The 22181-nt window shown below is 36.2% G+C and overlaps 1 protein-coding gene across 4 annotated transcripts in view; it reads left to right on the forward strand.

The window, feature by feature from the left end:
- Window positions 1-22181, forward strand: part of LOC128923089 (cadherin-87A-like) — a 231858-nt gene that overhangs the window by 135021 nt on the left and 74656 nt on the right. For 2 of the 4 annotated variants that reach the window (XM_054235535.1, XM_054235529.1), the window contains exons 1-2: window positions 4728-4933; window positions 5008-5076. The exons of the other annotated variants lie outside the window; for them this stretch is intronic. The gene's annotated coding sequence lies outside the window, so the exon portion shown is untranslated. Of the gene's footprint in view, window positions 1-4727; window positions 4934-5007; window positions 5077-22181 lie in introns of those variants that run through there. 4 annotated transcript variants of the gene reach the window in all.

The raw sequence follows: 22181 nt of genomic DNA on the forward strand, positions 1-22181 counted from the left end.
CAAACACGCCTAAAAAGAAGGCATATGCCTGCGTATTAAAGAGCAACGTTTCCCCAATACAGCTCAATCACTTGGTTGAGCTTGTCTAGCTTTTAAAGAGATTTAAGATTTTATAACTTGTTGTTAGGCTTAAAAACAAGCAGATTCAATAAATAAGGGAATATTGAAAAAAAAAAGAAGTCATTGGGGGTGATTGCAGTGACAATGATCAGAAAAAAGGTTCCCATAGTGGAATCAAGAATTCAGTGAAGTTCGTGAATTTATATAAAACTGGTGTGATTCTATGATGTGAAATCGAAACGTAAGTCATCGCTAATCCGAATATTTCATCAGAATGTCCCTCAGGAACATAATATTTTCGAAACACCCCAATATTACCAAAGAAAATACGAAATCGGTTAACAACCAAAAAATCGGTTTTCGGCACAAAACTTGACACAAGCACACTTTATACTAAATTAGAGGTGTGGTATTGCCTACTAAAAAATTTGCGAAATTGTATAATAACTATATGGATAATAACCCCATGATATCGAACATGAAGAGCTCAGTGCATAAATATAATTTTTGTTTCAAAAAAAATCAGAGATAACATTTTCCTTCTAATAATGTATCTATGTGGCTTTGGTTGAAATCGGGTCATAACTTCCAAAAGCGCCCATATACTTAATATAAGGGTTTTCAAACATCCGGTGAGTTCCACAATTGTAGGTTAATGTTGAATTGGCGTTCAAATAAAATCTAGAACAACAATTAAAACGCGAGAAATGTATTACGTAATCAATGAAATGCGTTAACTCTGCAAAATATGCGAAAAGATGTACAATAATGTACCGCAAGCTGCATTGTCAGCATAATTCTTGTAAAAGTTAACTACACGTGTGTGAATGAAAAATGCATTGTCTATTATACACGCTTTAACGCGACAATTAATAGTGTACCATATGCAACTCGCCGCAACAGGATATCAACATGTAGCCTTTATGAGTGTGTGTGTAACTTTACATGCACCGAAACATAACTACTCCATATGAAATTCATTTGCACAAAGTGTTATAAGATATAACCGCATTGTGCACACCAGCTGCCACACACTTTTGATTGCTACCCTCTAATGACATTTCGAGTAGCAGCGTGATTATTAAATATGTGGAACATATGTGCTGACACACATACATATATAGTTAAATATTGACGTTAGCGACAAATTATGAGCATACAACCAATATGTATGTATATGTATGTGTATTTATATTCAACGAATGGTCTCAAATAGTCTTCTGGGGTATAGCATAGTTACATATTTTGATATATACATATATATATATATTTCATTAGTATGCTCCCAGCTGTGCATCTCCTTAAATCCATATGTGCCGTATTGACTACACATATTTCGTTGATAGAATATTTGCCGCTGATTGGCTTACACTGACTTATATACTACTCATATATGCTCAGTTCACGGCAATGTTCAGCATCGATGAATTTATTATATTATTCGATTAGTTATTGCAATGAAATTTTAAAAACGTAACCGTCGATGGCACCGTCATAGCGCCATAATAACCGACTTTTTGTTGCCTGAAATTGAAGCTCGTAATCTCGGCGACATTTGGTTTCAACAACACGGCGCCACATCCCATACATCGCATTTTGGGCCGATCGATTGGCCAGCAAAATTGTGTGATATCATACCGTTAGACTTTTTCCTGTGGGGATATTTAAAGTCTAAAGTTTATGTGTATAATGCCGCTTTGATTCAGGCCTTGGCGTAAAACATCGCGCGTGCCATTCTCTAGTTACCAGTCGAAATGCTCGACCGAGTCATCGAAAATTAGACTCAACAGATGGACATAGCCGCCGCCAACATTTGAAAGAGCTAATCTTTAAAAATTAAATGCGAAATTATGTTCGTTCGAATAATAATAAACATTCCCATTAAATTCTAAAATCTTAAAATTGCCATTTTCTGTGTTTTTTTTAAGTAGGGAATCTTGAAATAGATCACACTTTATTTCCATATATACATATTTATATGCGATTAATGTGGGATAGGGCAGGTATGGTGTTGACATATATAATATTTTATTGATTTCCCCTATGCTCTATTACCTGATCACTGTCAGTGTGAGTACTGATTAATCGGCTGCGTGAGTACAATAATTCCTATTATTTCACTTCAAGTTACATATGTTGAAAATCTTGTGTTTCTATCAGCGGAGAAGTTTTCGTAGCATAATTCGTAGCACTCTGAACCTTCTCTCTTTTCTTCCAATTTTTAGTTGATGAACACATTAAGTGGAATACATCGTCAGGATGCGAGTGCGTTTTCGATTAATTGTTTTTGCTATTACTTTTCGAGAATGCAACGTCTGAGAATATGAAAAACTGAAAAAAATACAATTCTAGTGCATTATATATTTCATAGAATTTGCTGATATCATTATATGCTGATTTCCTTCCCCACCCCTCTTGTTCTAATCATGTGTTTACGAATCGGTTTATTTAATGTATTACTGCATTATTATTAATATGTAAATTGTTACTAAAATTCTAAAGAATTCATTTCAATATCGAATAAATTTAAATCTAAAGTGCGCAAATGACATCACTGTAGTTATTTCAGTGCACTAAAAAGTAACCGCTAAGATGTCACTCACAGCACCACTACATTGTTAAATTTGTAAACAAACAAAATGCAACAGGTATAGAGATACAAACGAGCGTCTTTTGAGTAGCAAGTAAAAATGAGAGTTAGGCGAGAGCCAAAATAAGTATTAGAGAGGGAGAGAATTGAAGAGAATATTTCTGAATGCCCGAAACAATATTACCGTGTATCTTTTCTCAATAAAGTGGAGTTAAGATTGTCTACTGATTTTTTAATGAAACTTGTTAAATACCGTGGAATGAACAGGAGAGGATCTTGTTAGTGCTAGTCAGGATGTAATTAATATTAAGAGTATATTTTTTTATATATTAACTGAAAGACAAATTTCGGTGTAGTCAAGTTAAATGTGTCTCCGGTTTCTAAAGATTCTTATTTAAACAACATACATATGATTTATTATGTAGTCCGTCAAAAAAATCAATCAATCATACGAAGGCAGCTTCAAACTTGCTGACTCTCATTATATCGGATAAAGCCCACCTGGACATCAAAAATAAAAATAACTACTGGAACACATAACAATTTATTATATGCATTATTCAAAAATATAAAAATCACATTTCACTGCCAACTATTTTTTAGAAATAGCTCCATATAGATTTCCAAATTTATTACATTTGTCTCTACAATATAGTGTCGTCTAAATACTACTTTTCTCCATAGTCACACGAAACACTCTCAAACGAAAAATATACGAGCGAGATTGTGGCCAGGATTAGGGTTGTCAAAAAAATGCACCAACAGTTAAACACCGTCGCTCATAGCGTTAACACGTATTTTCGTGCGTGTAAAATTTTGTTCATATAAATGTTTGGCTTCTGCTCTGCCGTCGGTAACGTTTAGTCGTTTACAGTGTGAACTTTACTGCACAGTCAACGCAGACGTTGCAGTCGTTCATAATAATAACACCAACAGCGAAATTCTACGTGTGTACAGAGACAGAGCCAAACCAGCGTCGGCAGCGCGGTTAGTGTCAACAGACGTAGCAGCAGTGGCGCAAATAGTGGATGTGTAGTAATTTAAGCGCTGTCTATTCTGCATTTCGCTGCTAATACTCGTCGTAGCAATTTAAAGTTAGTTATATTAAAGGTATGTGTTAATTTTGTTTGCCAACAAATAAGCGTATTGGTCTTCCTCTATTTATACGATCAGAATTTTAGAAATGTGGTTTAGTGAGATTTTAAGTGGCTATAAAGTGAAATGAAGTCAAATGAATTACTTGAAAATGTGAAACTAAATTTATGAAGAAAAGTTTGAAAGAAGAAATTTAAGAAAAGAAGTTCACAAAAAATCACAAGGTGGATTTAAAAGAGATACCATAGATACATACAAACGCATGCATATGTATAAGTATGCAGGTATGTAATGTAAAAAAATAAATATCGCAAAACTCTTTCATATGGAAAGTGATGTCAGTGTGTAGTGAAGTGACTACGAGTAGCAGCGGATGACCACAGAAACAGTAGACAAAGCGCAACAGAAATTCTCTGCGAGAGATCTGAAGACGAAGAATATAAAGTGATGAAAGAATAAAATTGTGTTTACGTGAATTACACATGGCATTTTTTGTTTGTATGTGTGTGTCAGCGTGTTTGTTTGTTCCCAGTAAAAAATCTTTGGATTAATACCAAAATCGAGTAATAAAGGAGTAATTACTTGTTCATCCATTTCGAGCATTAAGTGAGTAATAAAGGCAGTTTCGTAAATTTGGAGGAATAGACGAGCTATTAATATGCTGACGCATACTTCTATTGCTCGTTTATTACTCCAAAATGTATCAATAACGGATTAACCATAACGGCCAATCATAACTGTTAATTTTTGTGGGATTCTTTTGTTTACAATAAAAGCGTATTTTGTCACTTTAAAATAGTCTGAATTTTGTAAGACCGATTTCACACGGGCAATTTTTGTCGCGGCAATTCTTAGTTTAATAGGAGAGGGGGCGACCAAGGGACGCTAGAGAGAGAGAAATTCTCCTCTCTTCGTCGCCCCCTCTCCTATAAAACTAAGAATTGCCGCGACAAAAATTGCCCGTGTGAAAACGGTCTAATCAACGCGTGAACATTGTTGTAGTATCGTGAATATAATCAGATAAAAAGTGGTCAACTGTCGCGAATATATACGGGTAAAAAGTGATAATTAATTTAAAAAAATGTGTGAAAATATTTATTCTAAGCGTCACCTAAGGCTATTAGTGAAAAAAGAAATTCAAACATTTTCTACAAAGAATCGAGAGGCTGTTTAACTTTTTCTTTTTCGGTAAGATCTGAGTTTTGTATATTTTATCTTAAATAACTTATTCATATATATATGTATTTTTTCATCTTTTGCAGAATCAATTAAAGAAACATATTCGACTTACGGGGATTTTGAAAAAGCGATTAAACTGGCCTTTCGAAAATGTAAGACAACTTTTTACCGAAAGACCTATTCAATAAAATCTGCTTCGTCTCAGGAAAATTCCTAAATTATAACTTGATTTTAAATAATTGTAACTATGCATATACAATGTATTTATAATTTATGTGAATTACTAATACTTATATTTTGAAAATTAAAATATTGAATTCAATTATTTAAAAAACAGTTTATATTTTTCTCTGCTCTTTTTGGATGTAAATAATATTACTCTCTGCTCTCTCTCTTTGTGCTCTTTCTGGATTCAAAAATCATTACTCTTTTTGTGCTCTTCTATTCCAAAATCATTACTCCTTTTGTACTCCTTCTGGAGATAAAAAAGATCACTCCCTCTGCTCTCGTTTCGGAGGTCAAAAAGAGCTCAAAAGAATGCTCGGTTTGCGCTCCATTAGGAACTCAAAAGGAGTGATCCCTCGTAAGGACATGCTATGTTAAAAAGGAATAATAAATGCATGGGCCTCGGAGCATTGTGGAGTAATCCATTACTCGTAAAGGAGCGATCTAAGATTAATCTTTGGATCATCCGATTTTTTACTGGGTTGTTTGTTGTAAATGAGTTTTTGTCCTCACATACACAAAATTGAATATCTGTGTATAAATGTTTTTGTGCGGAAGCGGTTTGGCAGCTTCTTACATTACGACGACGGAGTGCAAATTAGAATAGCGGGGATTATGTTTCTGCTGCCGCAGTTAGCGCATGACGTTGGCTGCGTTCTGTAAATGCCATGTAAAAACCGCTTGAAAACAAATTACAGTGAGTGTTGTGAATGTGTGTTTTGGTATTTTGTGTTTGCCCTCTGAACTTTTTGGCTGCTTATAGCAGAAACTGTATAAGTAATTTCCAAATATTCTTTCAAGTGTAAATTCAAATAAAACGTGTCAAGTGTACAAATGAAGCGCCAGAAATTTTGCATTTTATATGAGGAGAAAAAATCTTATTTGACTAAGAATTGAGTATTTACATTCAGCGTTTTGTGATAAGTAGTGTGTTATGAGTAGCATAATAATTAAAAAGTGAAGTGATGGAACCATAAAGCCAGTCACTTTTGGCTGCTTTAATTAATTTTTTATTTAAGTTAACAATAAACAGTATATTGAGTGGTTGTAAAAAAATTTACGATTTGGTAGTTTGCTCCAACACTTACAACTATTGTGTTCAAATTATATTATGAAATTATGAGTAAAACAAAAATCTCAGCTGTGCTTAGCCAAGAGCACCTAATTTCATTTAAAGTAATATTAAGGCTATATAGAATCTATATAGTTGAACTTCTATAACTCGAAGTTCTCCATAACTCGAACTTTTGAATTGGCAATAGAAGTCAAAATATCATACCAATTACCTTCCGTAACTCGAAGTTTTCCTTTGTGGAATATGGTGATTCGAGTTCGGGAAGTTCAACTGTAGTTTTTATTAAAAAAGGTAAAAATAGAACCATTCTTTGTAGAAAACAATCTTTCTGTTAGGTATTGGAAATTCTTAATTAATAACATATTTTAACTCTAAATACAAAAATTCAGTTACCTTGAAAAACAACAAATTGTTTCCTCTTATGCATACAATACATCTATGGAAGCACGAATACTCTAATTTCTAATCGTTGTGGTTACTGATGTCCCGCAATTCCACTTTGATGGGCAATTAGGAAGGATTAAGAATAGTTCGATAAATATTATTTATTCGATTAACTCATATTATCTTATTGTCTAAAAAAATAAAGGTAAATTCTATCTAACTCTGATTATCTCTTAAAATTGTTACAAAAAATTCAATACATAATGCGTTAGATCCTTATGTACTTAGGTAAGGTTCTAACTTAAGAACCACTCATCCAGAGTTATACCGGAAAAAAGCTTCAGCAAATTATACATACTGCTTTTGTAATAACCGGCATGCATCAACAAAGTGTATTTCAAAATGTATGAAAGAAGGCGCGTTTACTTGCTTAATCTGTATTTGCATTCGAAATCAAAGCGTTAAATTATCTAATTAATCTGTGCGGCATTAAATCAATATTTTATTCACTTCAATAACCGATGCGTTTATGTAGGCATGAGTTAACATACATATTTACGTACATATTTATGTGTGATTGTGTGCATTCGTATATGGTAGTATTGAAAATTGTAAATTAAAATCGCTAAAGTGATGATGATACATGCGAGTATGTACGTACACCCCCGACCTTAACCGTAACAATAATTTTATTTTACAAAAGTTCTCTTGCATACTTTGCAAAAATAAAAATATCTATGCGCATGCATTTTTTGTTTGTGAAATACAACCTTTTAACCTCAAATTAAACGATTTAATTAAACGGGTTTCATTGTGAACCACCTACTTAAACACATGCAACCACACATATGTATATGTACATAAGTTATTATGAATACAAAACGTGGGCGACATGCAACGAAAATGTTCAATTTGTCACTACATAAATTGTTAATGACATCTTTTACTATAATATACAGTAACCGACTAAGTTATGTATACCCCATCAGATTTTTTACTATTATTTGAATACTTCTTGATTTGAATTTGCCAAAAAGTGTTATCAAATGCCGGAAATTTTTGTAAAATACTAATTTGAAGTAATGGGAGCAAGCTTTAATTAAAAAATACGAAAGGCAGTCAAAAAGATTTACGAAAGAGTCATGAGAGGCTCCAAAGTAAGTACATCCAAGGCACCATTAAGTTCGGAGGTGGAAATGCTTTTAGTTTGAGGTTGATGTAGCTACAGTGATCTATCAAATCTGGTATTAATCGAAGGTAAATGACGGGAGAGCCTTCCGGAGTGATGCTGAGTAAAAATTTAGAGCCCTCAGCACAAAAAATTGACTTAGAAGATAACTCTATATACCAGCAGGACAATGAGCCCAAACATACAAGTCGGGTTACGAAGAATGTTTCGATCAAACATCGACAGAGCTCCTACTATGGCCTGCCAAAACCTCCGACATAAATCCTATTAAGTATTTATAACAATATATGAATTATAAGCTCGTTCGATATACTTGTCGTCCCAATAAATGAGACATTTTAAATAGACAGCATGTCTCACAGTCTCTGGGCTGTAATTAAAGCTAAAGGTGTGAACACTGAATACTGAAGCTTCTAAATCTAACCTTATCATATCCATACTTTTGTCGTTGTTAAATATTTGTCTTTTTCAGATGATGATGATTTTCGCGTGTTTTGCAACAAATAGCAAAATAGAAAAACACTAAAAGCGATAAATTTCACTGCTTAAAAGATATAATCAGTTTTGTGTTTACATTCATAGGGTATACATAATTTTGTCGGGCACTGTATGTTAGGAATACATAATTGAAAAAATATAATATATTCATACACACATGTGTGCTTAGTGTTCATTTTTGTTTTTGACATCATTGGTTTGCAAATAACTAATATGGGATATTTTTCATATTTATGAAAGTTTTAAGTTAGTTCGCGACCGAACATTGGATACTCTCCAACTAAAAATTAAAGGCTGTAAAATATTTCATCTGAAAAACTGTGTTTAGCCAAACAAATACTTCTCTGCATTACTCTCCAAAAAGTAATAGATAGGTAATGCAGAGGAGATAAACCGCCCCAACTTCACCTATCACACATCACCCTTTACGTGTACAACAACATAGAGAAAAAGAAGTGAAGTAAACAACACGAACACATAAACCCGCGCAATTTAAAGTGTGATAAAACACCAAACAAAAACTCAAATTCACACAAAACACATAACTTACAGTGAAAACTAATAACTCAAACCCAAACCCAGTTTAAAGTGAGAAACAATAGTTGTTCTGCTGTCATTATTAGAATAGTTGTTCCGCTGCGAGCATTTGAATAAATGAAAATTGTTTGAAATCCAAGCAGCCTTTAATCTTTGTTTGTTTTCATTTGTGAAAATGTCAATTGTGCGCATTTTTCATGAGTCTCACATTTTTCAATAAACATAGAAATTTAATGAACTTTCACTATTCGGATAGTCGACAACGAATGGTTAACCTAATAGTCGGAAATGAGCGGTTAATCAAATATCCGAATAGTGCAAACCGAATATTATTATTCGAATAACGGCCTATTCGGTTAATTCGGTTAGTCAATTGGTCGAATACCAATAGCTCTAATATGTATGTATATTACATGCCAATTGGACATTAATGGACATATTTTCAAAGTTTTAATAGCACACATACTAACACTTAGCGAAATGGGGCAAATATTCTTATCTTGATTCTGAGTTGGGCTATAGCAAAGATTAGTAGTATATTTGTATGTTTGTAAAATTATAGCGGTTTTCTTTTTTTACTTCGAAATTCTAAAATTAAAAAACTTCAAGCTACATTTCAGTCTCCGTAAACGAAGTTTATGTTTAAACAGCAAATCAGATAAATTGATGGCTTGTTTGAGAAGTCAACAATTTCAGCAACTCATTTACATACCTACATATGAACATACATACATGTACATCGAATTTTACTGAACTACCAACCTAAAGAAGCATATCAAAATTCTACGTTATAAAAGGCAAAAATTCCAAGCTCTATAAATTGAATTCTCGTAATCAGGTCACAAATGAGTAATTGCTCACATGAGAGCAGCAAGCAGATTTTAAGTAAATTCTGACATTTTTGTCTGTGTTAAAACAAAAGCTATATTTGCCTATGTTTTTGTTTTGACGCAAAGTGCTTGCACGGCAAACACTGTGAGATTATCTCACAACAAACTTATACATACATATATACAAATGTAGATATATACAATCAGACAGACACATACCACACACCATCATACATAAGTACATGTTCCAGGTGTAAACGTGCGCTATTCTGAATTCAAATCAATCGGCAGCAATCTTTTCCCGTTCTCGCGCAAAAGTGTTTTATTAACAGTTAGTCGCTTAAAAACGTGCTAACAGCATTAAATTATCGTTATTTTTGTGTTAATCTTTTTTCTTTGTATTTACTTTTTAAGCGCACTGTGAGTGCAAATAAATCAAATTCCTTTTGAAATATATGTGTATGACAGTGGTGAGCAATTAAAATGCAGCTATATATTAAATTAAGCTATTAAAATACGATAAAAAATAATAAATAAATTTCTTTAGATGGTAGGTATCTTCGGTATTTGTCAAATCGGGTAATAATTTCCTCTAGCTCCCATATACCTAATATAAGAATTTCCAAACATCCGTTGGTATATATCGGTTATTATGTGAGATATCCTAGCAAAATAAAGAGAGGGTACAAATTTCGATAGAATGTAGATTATTGGCGAAAATTAGTGAAATCGGTCCAGGCATTACCACATTCCTCATATACTATATATATTGGTTTTCGTTATTCTAGCGGGCTTTATGCCGAATTGTGTGATATCTTACTAAAATTACATAAATAAATTGCGAAAGTATAAATTGTTCGGTCACACCGGAACTTAGTTTTTCCTTACTTGCATCGTATAGCAGTTATTCAGAATTCCTATTATCAGACAGATGTGAGACTCAGAAAAATATATTCTATAGACATCCTACAATTCATAAAATACTTGTGTTCAACGAACATGGCTAATGTTACTTGTTACTTGTCCTTGTTAATTGCTTTTAGCGATTCCGTAAAGACCCAAATGGTTCAGAAAAACACACTGAAGTATTCGTTTGGCTTGGAACAGCTTAAAGATCACTGTAGAATAAGACTATAACACTAAACACCAACACTCCTAATAATGAAAAAACGAAGGCAAATATACCTTTCAATAAGGACCTTATTTAACTCTTTGGTGTATTTTATATTTTAAGGACCAAAGGCTTATAAATGTTTTCGAACGAGACGTTCTCGCTCTATAACTCTTCTCTCCTAAATTTTTTAGGGGATTTGCTTCCTCAAGATACAGCTCATATAAATTCTTTCAGAAAATACCAGAATTATCGGAGAATGTGTGATGATATAAAGTTATGCCGACTGACAATCTAGTGTTATCGCGTACATTTTTAGTCTCATTTTCCTCTTATAATCTTTTATTTAAAACTCCATATACTGATCACAAATTTTATTTCCAGACTTACGGAAGAAAATGTTTCCCAAACCAGCTCGCTTCTACTGTTTTTTAAGATCCGTCAAAACTTGTATGAGGTTTGCTTGTAATTGGAAGATTTTTCTTCGCTTGGACTCTTTAAAACTTAACAACTTTGTTTCAGAAATCTACAAAAAATCGTTCACACTGTCTTCATGACTTTTCTCACTCGATGTGAAAAACCGATGTTGGCCTCTGACTGTGGCTTAATTCACACTAAACTTCAGTGAGATAGAATAATAAAAACATAGAGAAGGAACGCAAACAATAGAACTGAGTTACCTATCGCCTTTGGCTTGAGCAATAAAAAAGTCACATGACTTCTTTTGCACGCAACTTTGTTGTGAAGATATATGTATTTCGATTGTTGTACTAGACAGTGTATGTGGATCTAGCGCAGAATTGGCTTTTTGTTGGCACACAAATTAGAGTTCGTTTTTGTTATAGTTTTTCAGCAATATTTTCACGGCGAAGAGATGTGTAGTGTCTAGTACGAGGGTGGAATGAATGGACGACAATATATTAAAATTTCTAACACTCGGTACTCGGAGCGTTGAAAATATCAGCTGTTAGTACACCGGTACAATCAAGAAAAATATCAGATCTGAAAGTAATGATGGCTGGATAGAAATCACATAGATTGAGCCATATATAACCAAATAAGATATTCCGATGGTGATTGGACCAAAGGGAGAGAAGTGTTATGTGATTTCAATTTGATCTCAGCGTCTAGGTCTTATGATTACAAAGTTTAGGAAGCATTCGATATTGATAAACATAATTGAGATCTTATTCGAGAAAGAAAATTAGGTAGAGAATAACCTAAATTATCATACAGATCTGCATCTAAGCAGTTAGAACGTATTTATTAGCCCGAAGGACTTAATTTCCGCTTGCAATACTGATGAGATTGCTCCTGGAACTATTTAGTTAAGTTAATTGAAGATTTTGTCAGTGAAGAACAGCTTCAGAGACCAATAATGGTTTGTAAATTGAAAATAAAATTCTAAAAGCCAACGGCTACCCTTGTATTTGGGGTCTCATTCACTATCAAATTGTTTAAGTACATACATAAATACCGAAATATATATGTTTTTTAATTTCTCTAGGAAATTATTGACCCTGCGGCCAATGAATTATTTCACTTTTCTTTCAACAAATGTTCTCGTTGTACATATATTTTCTTCGCAAACTTGTGTTTATACCGCCACCAACTTAAAACTACTACTATAAATTCACTTAATGTCAGCTAATGCGGAATTTTCTTGAAAAAGTTAATAAGTGAGTGTGGGTGGTGAGGTGGAAAGTGGCTAAATTGAAAATGTTTCCACTCTAAAGTAGTAGTGGTAATATACATACATACGTACATATTTTCTCTAGTTGCATTGCCAAGCAGAAGTATAATGCAAAATTCTTGAACTGTAAAGCCTTTGGAGAGGCAACAAGCTTTCCTTTATTCCATTAATTTCCTAGGCGCATTTGTGTCAAAACCTGGCGAGTCCGAGTGCGCAAATTAATTACAGTTAGAACGTGAAAGTGTGTCCTTTGGCAACGTTGACTGGTTACAAACCCAACTTTGTGGACGTATCCCTCGGGTTTGACTGCATGTGTTTACAGTGTTGTTGAAAAGTATGCCGACATTTTCTATGAAATACAACATACCTGTTTTTTTGGTAAGATTAAAAATAATTAAAAATTAATAAGAGAATACCAACATCTGGACTATCATTGTCGAACTTCTTTTGATAATTTTTTAATATTTGTGATTGATGTATTTCGACGATTATTTCCTTTCGGGTCGTAAAAAATTATTTCGAGAAAGGTTCACTGAAAACTCCATTATAGTGGTCACAAGGTTCCAGCGATGGGAAAGTCCAGAATTTGAATTACATCCTGAAATCAGGATATTGGGTAATTATTACGAAAGGAGAGAAGTAGAGTAATAATGGCTGAGGCAAAATATTTCTGAAAATGCTGATGACTCATTTAACCAAAATGGTTAAAGATAAAAATTAACCATTTGGGTAGGTGACGAAATTTGTTTGGTAGCCTTACTAAGGACTTTATTTTTATAATGAAGAATTGATAGTCCGATTCATAATTATTATTAAATTCATTAAATTAAATTTTTACACAGTCTAACGAAACGCAAACTTTTTCGAATTAAGTACGACATTTCATGCTCAACAATTCTCTTTTATTATGCTCTAGAAAAGTCATGTCTCAATGCATACGTAGATAGACATTACAGACGTTCATTGAACTAAAATACGTATAATTGTCTAACACACTGTTTACCTGTGTATATATATAAACATGTATGTACGCCTATAAACATAAATCCCATTCACCGATGTATACCTTCACAGTTAGAAATTTCACCTTCACTCATTACATCAACGGGCGAACACGCGCAACTGTGAAATGCTGAAAAGTGTGAGAAAGAAAGATATTGAGAATTCATTAGTGTTGTACAAAACAGGTAATAAAAATTAAAGAAAAACGTTATATATATATATATTTGGCGTAGGAACCGCTTTAAGCGATTATAGCCGAATCCACCAGAGCGCGCCACTCATTCCTCCTTTTTGCTTTTTGGCGCCAACTGGAAACACCAAGTGAAGCCAGGTCACTTTGCACTTGGTCTTTCGACCGGAGTGGAGGTCGTCCTCTTCCGCGGCTTCCTCCAGCGGGGTACTGCATCGAATACTTTCAGAGCTGGAGTGTTTTCTTCCATCCGTACAACATGACCTAGCCAGCGTAGCCGCTGTCTTTTTATTCGCTGAACTCTGTCAATGTCGTCGTATAAATCGTACAGCTCATCGTTCCATCGTCTGCGGTATTCGCCGTTGCCAATGTTTAGAGGACCATAAATCTTGCGCAAAACCTTTCTCTCGAAAACCCCAAGAGTCGTCTCATCGGATGTTGTCATCGTCCACGCTTCAGCGCCATACATCAGGACGGGAATAATGAACGACTTATAGAGTTTGATTTTGGTTCGTCGAGAGAGGACTTTACTTTTCAATTGCCTACTCAGTCCAAAGTAGCACCTGTTGGCAAGAGTGATTCTGCGTTGGATTTCAAGACTGACATTGTTGGTGTTGTTAATGCTGGTTCCCAGATAAACGAAATTATCTACAACTTCAAAGTTATGACTGTCAACAGTGACGTGGGAGCCAAGACGCGAGTGCGCTGACTGTTTGTTTGATGACAGGAGATATTTCGTCTTGTCCTCATTCACCACCAGACCCATACGCTTCGCTTCTTTATCTAGTCTGGAAAACGCAGAACAAACGGCGCGGTTGTTGCTTCCGATGATATCAATATCATCAGCATACGCCAGGAGCTGTACACTCTTGTAGAAGATTGTACCCTCTCTATTTAGCTCTGCAGCTCGTATTATTTTTCCCAGCAATAGATTGAAGAAGTCGCACGATAGTGAGTCACCCTGTCTGAAGCCTCGTTTGGTATCGAACAGCTCGGAGAGGTTCTTCCCAATCCTGACGGAGCTTTTGGTATTGCTCAACGTCAGCTTACATAGCCGTATTAGTTTTGCAGGGATACCAAATTCAGACATCGCGGCATAAAGGCAGCTCCTTTTCGTGCTATCGAAGGCAGCTTTAAAATCGATAAAAAGATGGTGAGTATCGATTCTTCTCTCTCGGGTCTTTTCCAAGATTTGACGTATGGTGAATATCTGGTCCATTGTAGATTTTCCAGGTCTAAAGGGACACTGATAAGGTCCAATCAGTTCGTTGACGGTGGGCTTTAGTCTTTCACACAATACGCTCGACAAAACCTTATATGCGATATTGAGGAGACTTATACCACGGTAGTTGACGCAGATTGTGGGGTCTCCCTTCTTATGGATTGGGCAGAGCACACTAAGATTCCAATCGTCAGGCATGCTTTCTTCCGACCATATTCTACAAAGAAGCTGATGCATGCACCTTATCAGTTCTTCGCCGCCGTATTTGAATAGCTCGGCCGGTAATCCATCGGCCCCCGCCGCTTTGTTGTTCTTCAAGCGGGTAATTGCTATTCGAATTTCTTCATGGTCGGGTAATGGAACATCTATTCCATCGTCATAGATTGGGGAATCGGGTTCGCCATCTCCTGGTGTTGTACTTTCACAGCCATTGAGCAGGTCGGAGAAGTGTTCCCTCCACAATCCCAGTATGCTCTGGACATCCGTTACCAGATTACCTCCTCGGTCCCTACATGATAATGCTCCGGTCTTAAAACCTTCTGTAAATCGCCTGATCTTTTCATAAAATTTTCGAGCATTACCCATGTCGGCCAGCTTTCGGCCTCTTTCTTTTTACGTCTGCAAATGCGTCTCGCTTCCCTCTTCAGTTCTCGATATCTATCCCACCCCGAACGTGTTGTGTTCGATCGCAACGTTGCGAGGTAGGCGGAACGACAATTCTCATCGTACCAACTGTTTTTTTGGCGTTGCCGGAGACCAATTGTTTCGGCTGCAGCGGTATGCAATGAGTTTGAGATGCCGTTCCACAGCTTCCTTATATCGAGATGCTGATGAGTGCTCTCAGAGAGCAGGAGTGCAAGTCGAGTAGAAAATCGTTCGGCTGTCGGTTGTGATTGCAGTTTTTTGTCGTCGAACCTTCCTTGTGTTTGTTGACGGGCGTTCTTTGCTGCACAGAGACGGGTGCGTATCTTTGCTGCTACTAGATAATGGTCCGAGTCAATGTTTGGTCCTCGGAGCGTACGCACGTCTAAAACACTGGAGACATGTCTTCCGTTTATCACAACGTGATCGATTTGATTGCGCGTGTTTCGATCAGGGGACAGCCACGTTGCTTGATGAATTTTTTTATGCTGGAATCTGGTACTACAGACAACCATATTTCGGGCGCTAGCGAAGTCGATCAGCCTCAGGCCGTTTGGCGATGTTTCGTCATGGAGGCTGTATTTTCCGACTGTTGTGCCAAAGACACCTTCTTTACCCACCCTGGCGTTAAAATCGCCAAGCACGATTTTGACATCGTGGCGGGGGCAGCGCTCATAGGTGCATTCTAGGCGCTCATAGAAAGCATCTTTGGTCACATCGTCCTTCTCTTCCGTTGGGGCGTGGGCGCAAATCAGCGATATGTTGAAGAACCTCGCTTTGATGCGGATTGTGTCAAGACGTTCATCCACCGGGGTGAATGCCAGGACTCGGCGACGTAGTCTCCCACCACAAATCCAACACCAAATTTGCGCTCCTTTATATGGCCGCTGTAGTAGATGTCACAAGGACCCACCTTCTTCCGTCCTTGTCCCGTCCATCGCACTTCTTGGACGGCGGTGATGTCAGCCTTTAGTTGTATGAGGACATCAACCAGCTGGGCAGAGGCACCTTTCCAATTAAGAGTCCGGACATTCCAGGTGCATGCCCTCAAATCATGATCCTTAGTACATTTGCAGGGGTCGTCATCAAAAGGGCGGTTTCTCATCCGAGGCTAGGTGTTTGTTTTCATTGGGGAGATTTTTTTATGTGGTGGGTCCCAAGCCCTACGCAAAACCGCAGAAGCGGGCTTCGCCTTCTCACTTTAGCTCGCCTCCAAACGGATGTCTGTTAGCTACCCAGGGGATACTTGGTCTAAAACCGGAAGTCGTGAGCTGCTTGAGTCATATGCAAAAGAATCGTTCCTGGCCACTCCCAAGTGAATGGCAATCAGAAACTTTCCTCACTTGCGTGAACTTCTACATATGACCCCATCCCCGTTACCATCAAAAAATATACATATAATATATATGTATATAATGGCAGACTTTGTTGCTGCGCGCACAGACTTTTCAGCTAATTTTCAGCGGCAACTTTTCGAATTGCAACCGAATGTTACTTGCTTCTTAACCCTTAGTTTAGGCGTATGAGGCTTTCTTGGTCCTTGAGATGTTGAATGAATGCGGGATGTGGGGATTTTACCATTTTTTGTTCGATTTGAGCAGTATGACTATAAAATCTCTGAATGAAACTTATTCACTGCAAAACGATATTTAGGCATCTTAACAATAAACTTATTTGTACACTTTACACTTTTTGTTTGTGCAAACATCTAAAATTAGGAAATTCGGACCTCATACCGTAAAATTGAAATTTGTATAGCTTGTCCCTCCTTTTAAAATGAGCATATTCTAAAGCCTTCCTTGCCCTCATTCCACATTCCACTTCCAAACACAAAAAGGTATAACCTACCCATCAACACTCACACAATGGTTAAAGTAAAAGCACTTCGTTGTAGAATGACAGTTTTGTAAAGAGTCCAACCGATACTAACGAAATTATAAAAGTTTTTGAAAATTCTAAAAGGTAATTAGTTGCATGAAAGCGAGTCTCTTAGTTGGGTGACATAAAGTATTAGTGAGTTGAAAACATTGCATTGCAGTTAGGACATGGTTAAGTTGGCTGAGAATTTCAGTCAAAGGAAAAAAGTGGCTAGACATTTCTTAAAAACAAATATACGTACAGATGTATGGGTGGCGAAGGAAATGTTTCGCGCTGTCTGGTAAATTAATACACAAATTGTTTAAGTTGCCAACATAGTACACAAGCAATTCAGCACATAATTCAATAAATTAAAGAAGTTTTGAGTTTGGAGGAATTTGAAATGCTGTGAAGGATCATAATTTTTTTGACAAAGGATCATAATTTTTTTGGTGTTAATAATCGTTGTATGTATTCTCATTAGTATATATAGTGATTGAGGAATAACGTATTTTGTATTACTTGAACAATGTGTCTAGATCTCTCATGAGTTCAGTACTTGCTTCGCCATACAGTTGTTAAACCTAAACGAAACTCCACAGAAATTACTCTTTTGCAAATCAGTCAAACGTCGGATTTTTGAATTTACTATTTTAGAATCCTCAACATAAGTACTTTTTAAGCTGCTAAAGCAACTAGCTTCAATCTTATAATTTTGAGACAGTCAAGCTATGCTAGTACAATTGCCACTCTACGTCCTTGGCGGCAGAGATCAGATAAAATATTCAGTCTTAAACATCAATTGAAAACTGGCAAAGAAAATATGTTGATTGATAAAAATGTGTTCTAATAAGGTCATGACGACCCCTAGATCTCTTACAATTCCTCCCAATGGAGAACGACCTTGCGACGACGTAAGCGCTGACGATAGCTCTGCTAATGCTAAACTCACGCGAGGCCCAAATAACAGTCGGTTTGCAAATAATAATTATTTCTTTCACGTCGTTTACTAATATTACTTCGCTGTTAAAAAATATTGTATATGTATGTATTTCGACCCGCTAAATTTGCTTTAACGTTTTCGTAATACAACAGTTAAGTGGTTAATATGCGTGGTTAGAGTTATTGTTGAAGCTTTATGCTTATCTTGTTTTTGTATTTTGTGCTCTTTTTCGCCAATAACTTTAAAATGGTTATTAGTCATGTGTGATTTACTCTGAGTGTGTGTAATTAATTAATTAAATTAATAGTATTTAACGAAGAAGTTCCGTTCATAAAATTGTTAAGTTGCATTATTTTAACAACTAAACTATTTAGAGGATTTAAATACAAAAGTTTAGGTTCTCTACTTTTGAGAAAGAACCCGAATATTATGAATCATTTACCTATACAGTGTAGTGTACTCGAGTTTTGAAAACAGATTTCTTTGATTTCTTTACGTGATAAGTCTGTACCATACCTTGGCCAACGATGTATGTATATATTACATTTATGTAAATATTACTTCGTGTCTCTTGTGGACTCCGGTCTAGAAACATTCGCCCTCAAACATTTGTTCGACCTCCTTTCGCCGCTCTCTTACCAACACTACAAATCAATTGCTTGTACTTGAGAACTTTCGGCACACTCTAACGTTCCCGAAACTTTGGTAACCATAACGCTGAAAGCACTTAACAATAACAAAAACAACAATAATTTCCTTTATCGAAGGCCAAAACTATGCATATAAGATATGTATGAATGAGTGCTGTGTACAGCAGCTTTTGGTTGACCTCCAACCATTGTCAAATAGCGCTCAACTACAACGAACGTATGGCTAAACACCATCGAGCTCCACATCGTTGAAGTGCCGAGTTCACATGAACTGAAGAGTGAAGTGAAGTGAATGGAACACAGCGCGGAAATGCGTGTACGTCAACCGACTAAGAAGTGGTTTGTAGTTTTCAAAATCAAATTTTCTATTTTTCAGCCGTTCGACTGCAGGCGCGACGCAAATGTGCAAATGTTCGCATGCATATGTGGAAACGAGAAGAGAAATAGCAATGAGCATTGGCGGCAATGATGGCAAGAGCTCGAGCAGCAGCTGACAACCACAGAGAATTCCTTTTTCTTCACTTAGCTATATCCTTTACTTGCGGCTATGTAAACCCGCCCTACATATCTGTAGTACGTATCTATCTACCGTTGCGTATAGGTTGGGTTGCTATGCAACATGCATTTGTGGTCTCTGCGAGGACGGCTTTGCTGCTGTTCATTGGTTGCATCAATCCCAATCTCGGCAACGAGCAATTACAATTACAAATTTGTGCCGTCATGACGTTGTGACAATGTTGCTACAGCAACAGGATTTGTGCTGCCACTCAACTGCCAGCGAAATTTTAAGTCTTATTATTGTCGGTAGTTGTCAGCAGCTTGTGGATCCAAGTCCACAAAGTGTGTGTATGCATGTATACGAGTACCAGCGTATAAATTTCTAGTAACCAGTTTGAGCCACTCTTTGGGAAACTAGGCTGACTCTTGATTCCTGTTCCGAATTCGAGTTGAAAAAGATGTAGGCGGTTATTGCATGCGCGGAAGTTTTGCGAATTTCGTAAAAATTACTAAAATGGTTCAGGGCTACCGGGACACACGTCCCATTTGACATTTTAAATTTAAAAAATTTTAATCATGTTGTCCACTTGAAATCTAGATCTGCAACCATCGAACTCTATGATTGATCTTGAGACAAACTATTTGTTACCGACAAGCACCACTTTTGTCCTTTACTCATAAGGAGGTTACTGCCTTGGAAACGTCTATCTGCCGTCACTGTCCAATCAGTTCGAGGAACTAGTTCTGCTTTTTCCAGACTGGATAAGGAAGCGAAGCGAATGGGTCTGGTGGTGAATGAGGACAAGACGAAATATCTCATGTTTTCAAACACTCGCGTTGATAGTCATAAATTTGAAGTTGTTGATAATTTCGTCTACCTGAGCACCAGCAATAATGTCAGCCTCGAAATTCAACGCAGAATCGGTGAAACACTCCAGCTCTGCAGTACCCGCTGGTGGAAGCCGCGGAACAGGAAGACCTCCACTCCGTTGGAATGACCAAGTGGAAGGTGCCCTGGCATCACTTGAAATTTCCAAATGGCGCCAAATTGCAAAACGTAGAAATAAATGGCCTGATCTGGTAGATTCAGCTATATAATGTATATAGGTTGGTAAGAAAGGAGAAGAAGGCAGTCGAATAAGGGTGGTTAGAGTGCTTAAAGTCAAGTGTTAATTGGTGAACTGGATAAAAATTCAGATAAATTTATTTACCTGACATTTAAAAAAAATTGCTACAGGGTAGCCCACTGATTACATATTTCCTCTCGTGTACATTTCCGCATATTACATATCAGCACCATCAATGCGCCTTGAGTGGGGCAGCAGGTAAGTCGGTGTGGAAATCTTTGCGATGCCGTTGCCATAGTTGCAGTTGCATTTGGTTATGGCCAACTAGATGGTGTGGCACTTTACTGCGTACAAATGCTTTTATTTACCAGAAAAGCCAAATGGCGCCAAAGACTCCACATCAATGCGTGAGTCTACAATAATATGCTTACATACTAAACTACTTACCAATCTTCGAAATGTACACAGGAGTGTCTCTGAGTATCTATTTGTGTGTGTTCTCATACTCACTTGTGAGTTTGAGCGATTAAAATATCGATAGTGCTGTTGATGCTGTTGCTGTCGCCAGAAAATATGGAATCGCCTCTACCGGCCAGCTGAAATATGTTGGTTGGTTGGCGTAAAGGCAGTGGTGCTGGGGCTCTAATGTGATTTTTGAAAATGTTTCGACAGCAACAATAAATCGCAGAAAATCAACAACAGAGCAATAAGTGAACTTGCTTGTAATATTTTTGCGACCGGTTTTTCTTGCTGCCACTAACGCTGTTGCTGTTACTGTTAGTGTTGTTATTGCTATTTATGAATACTTTGCATTTATGGTTTTGATATTGCTTTGTATGTTGCTGTGCGTTGTGTTATTAACTTTTAACTACTTTTATTCGTACTTGGTAAATATTTTTCTTGCATTTTTTGCGGTTTCACAGTTCTTATTTCGCTTTAATTTTTTCAATTTAGGTTTTTTATACTCAACTAAACTCGTTTGTACGCGTATCAAATAGCAGAAATAAAACCTAAAATCGAGAGGGAAATATGTTGAATATAATACTGTTGATGCAATAACCTCTGTGTTTTGGTGTGTTGGAGTAATTCATTTAATGTCGAACATCTAACTTCAGGAAGTTGAAGACAAAACGTAACAAATAAATTTAAGTATGTTAAACCGTTTTTTTTTTGTCTTCCACTTTTTTTTATTAATTTATCAAAGCATTATCTCGAAAATTAAATAATAAATGCGTCAAAATTAAACATTATTATATAAAGCTAAACTCATATTTAAATTGGAGTTTCAGTAGTATATTCAATGTCAAAATAGCTTGCGGTGTTCAGTGTATTTTAAGTGTAACTGACCTATATTTTCACCGAAAATATACCTAAATCAGATTATAACTCGAACATGAGGACCTCAATGCTTGTAGCCTATTTTTTTTACCGAAAATATACATAAATCTCACAGATATTCTAAAGAATTTGAAATGAGATATGTTATTTCCTATGAATGTGTCTCTGTGCCAAAAATGGTCATAATCTGGTCAATATTCCTCTAGCCCCAATGTTTGGATTTTCAAACTTCTGGTGAACTTTATAACGTATATATCGGTAAAGTGAGATATATTAGCAATATTAAGTGATTGTAAAATCTTGGTT

Source organism: Zeugodacus cucurbitae, chromosome 2 (assembly GCF_028554725.1).
Source record: "Zeugodacus cucurbitae isolate PBARC_wt_2022May chromosome 2, idZeuCucr1.2, whole genome shotgun sequence".
In the NCBI taxonomy this organism is placed as follows: domain Eukaryota; kingdom Metazoa; phylum Arthropoda; class Insecta; order Diptera; family Tephritidae; genus Zeugodacus; species Zeugodacus cucurbitae.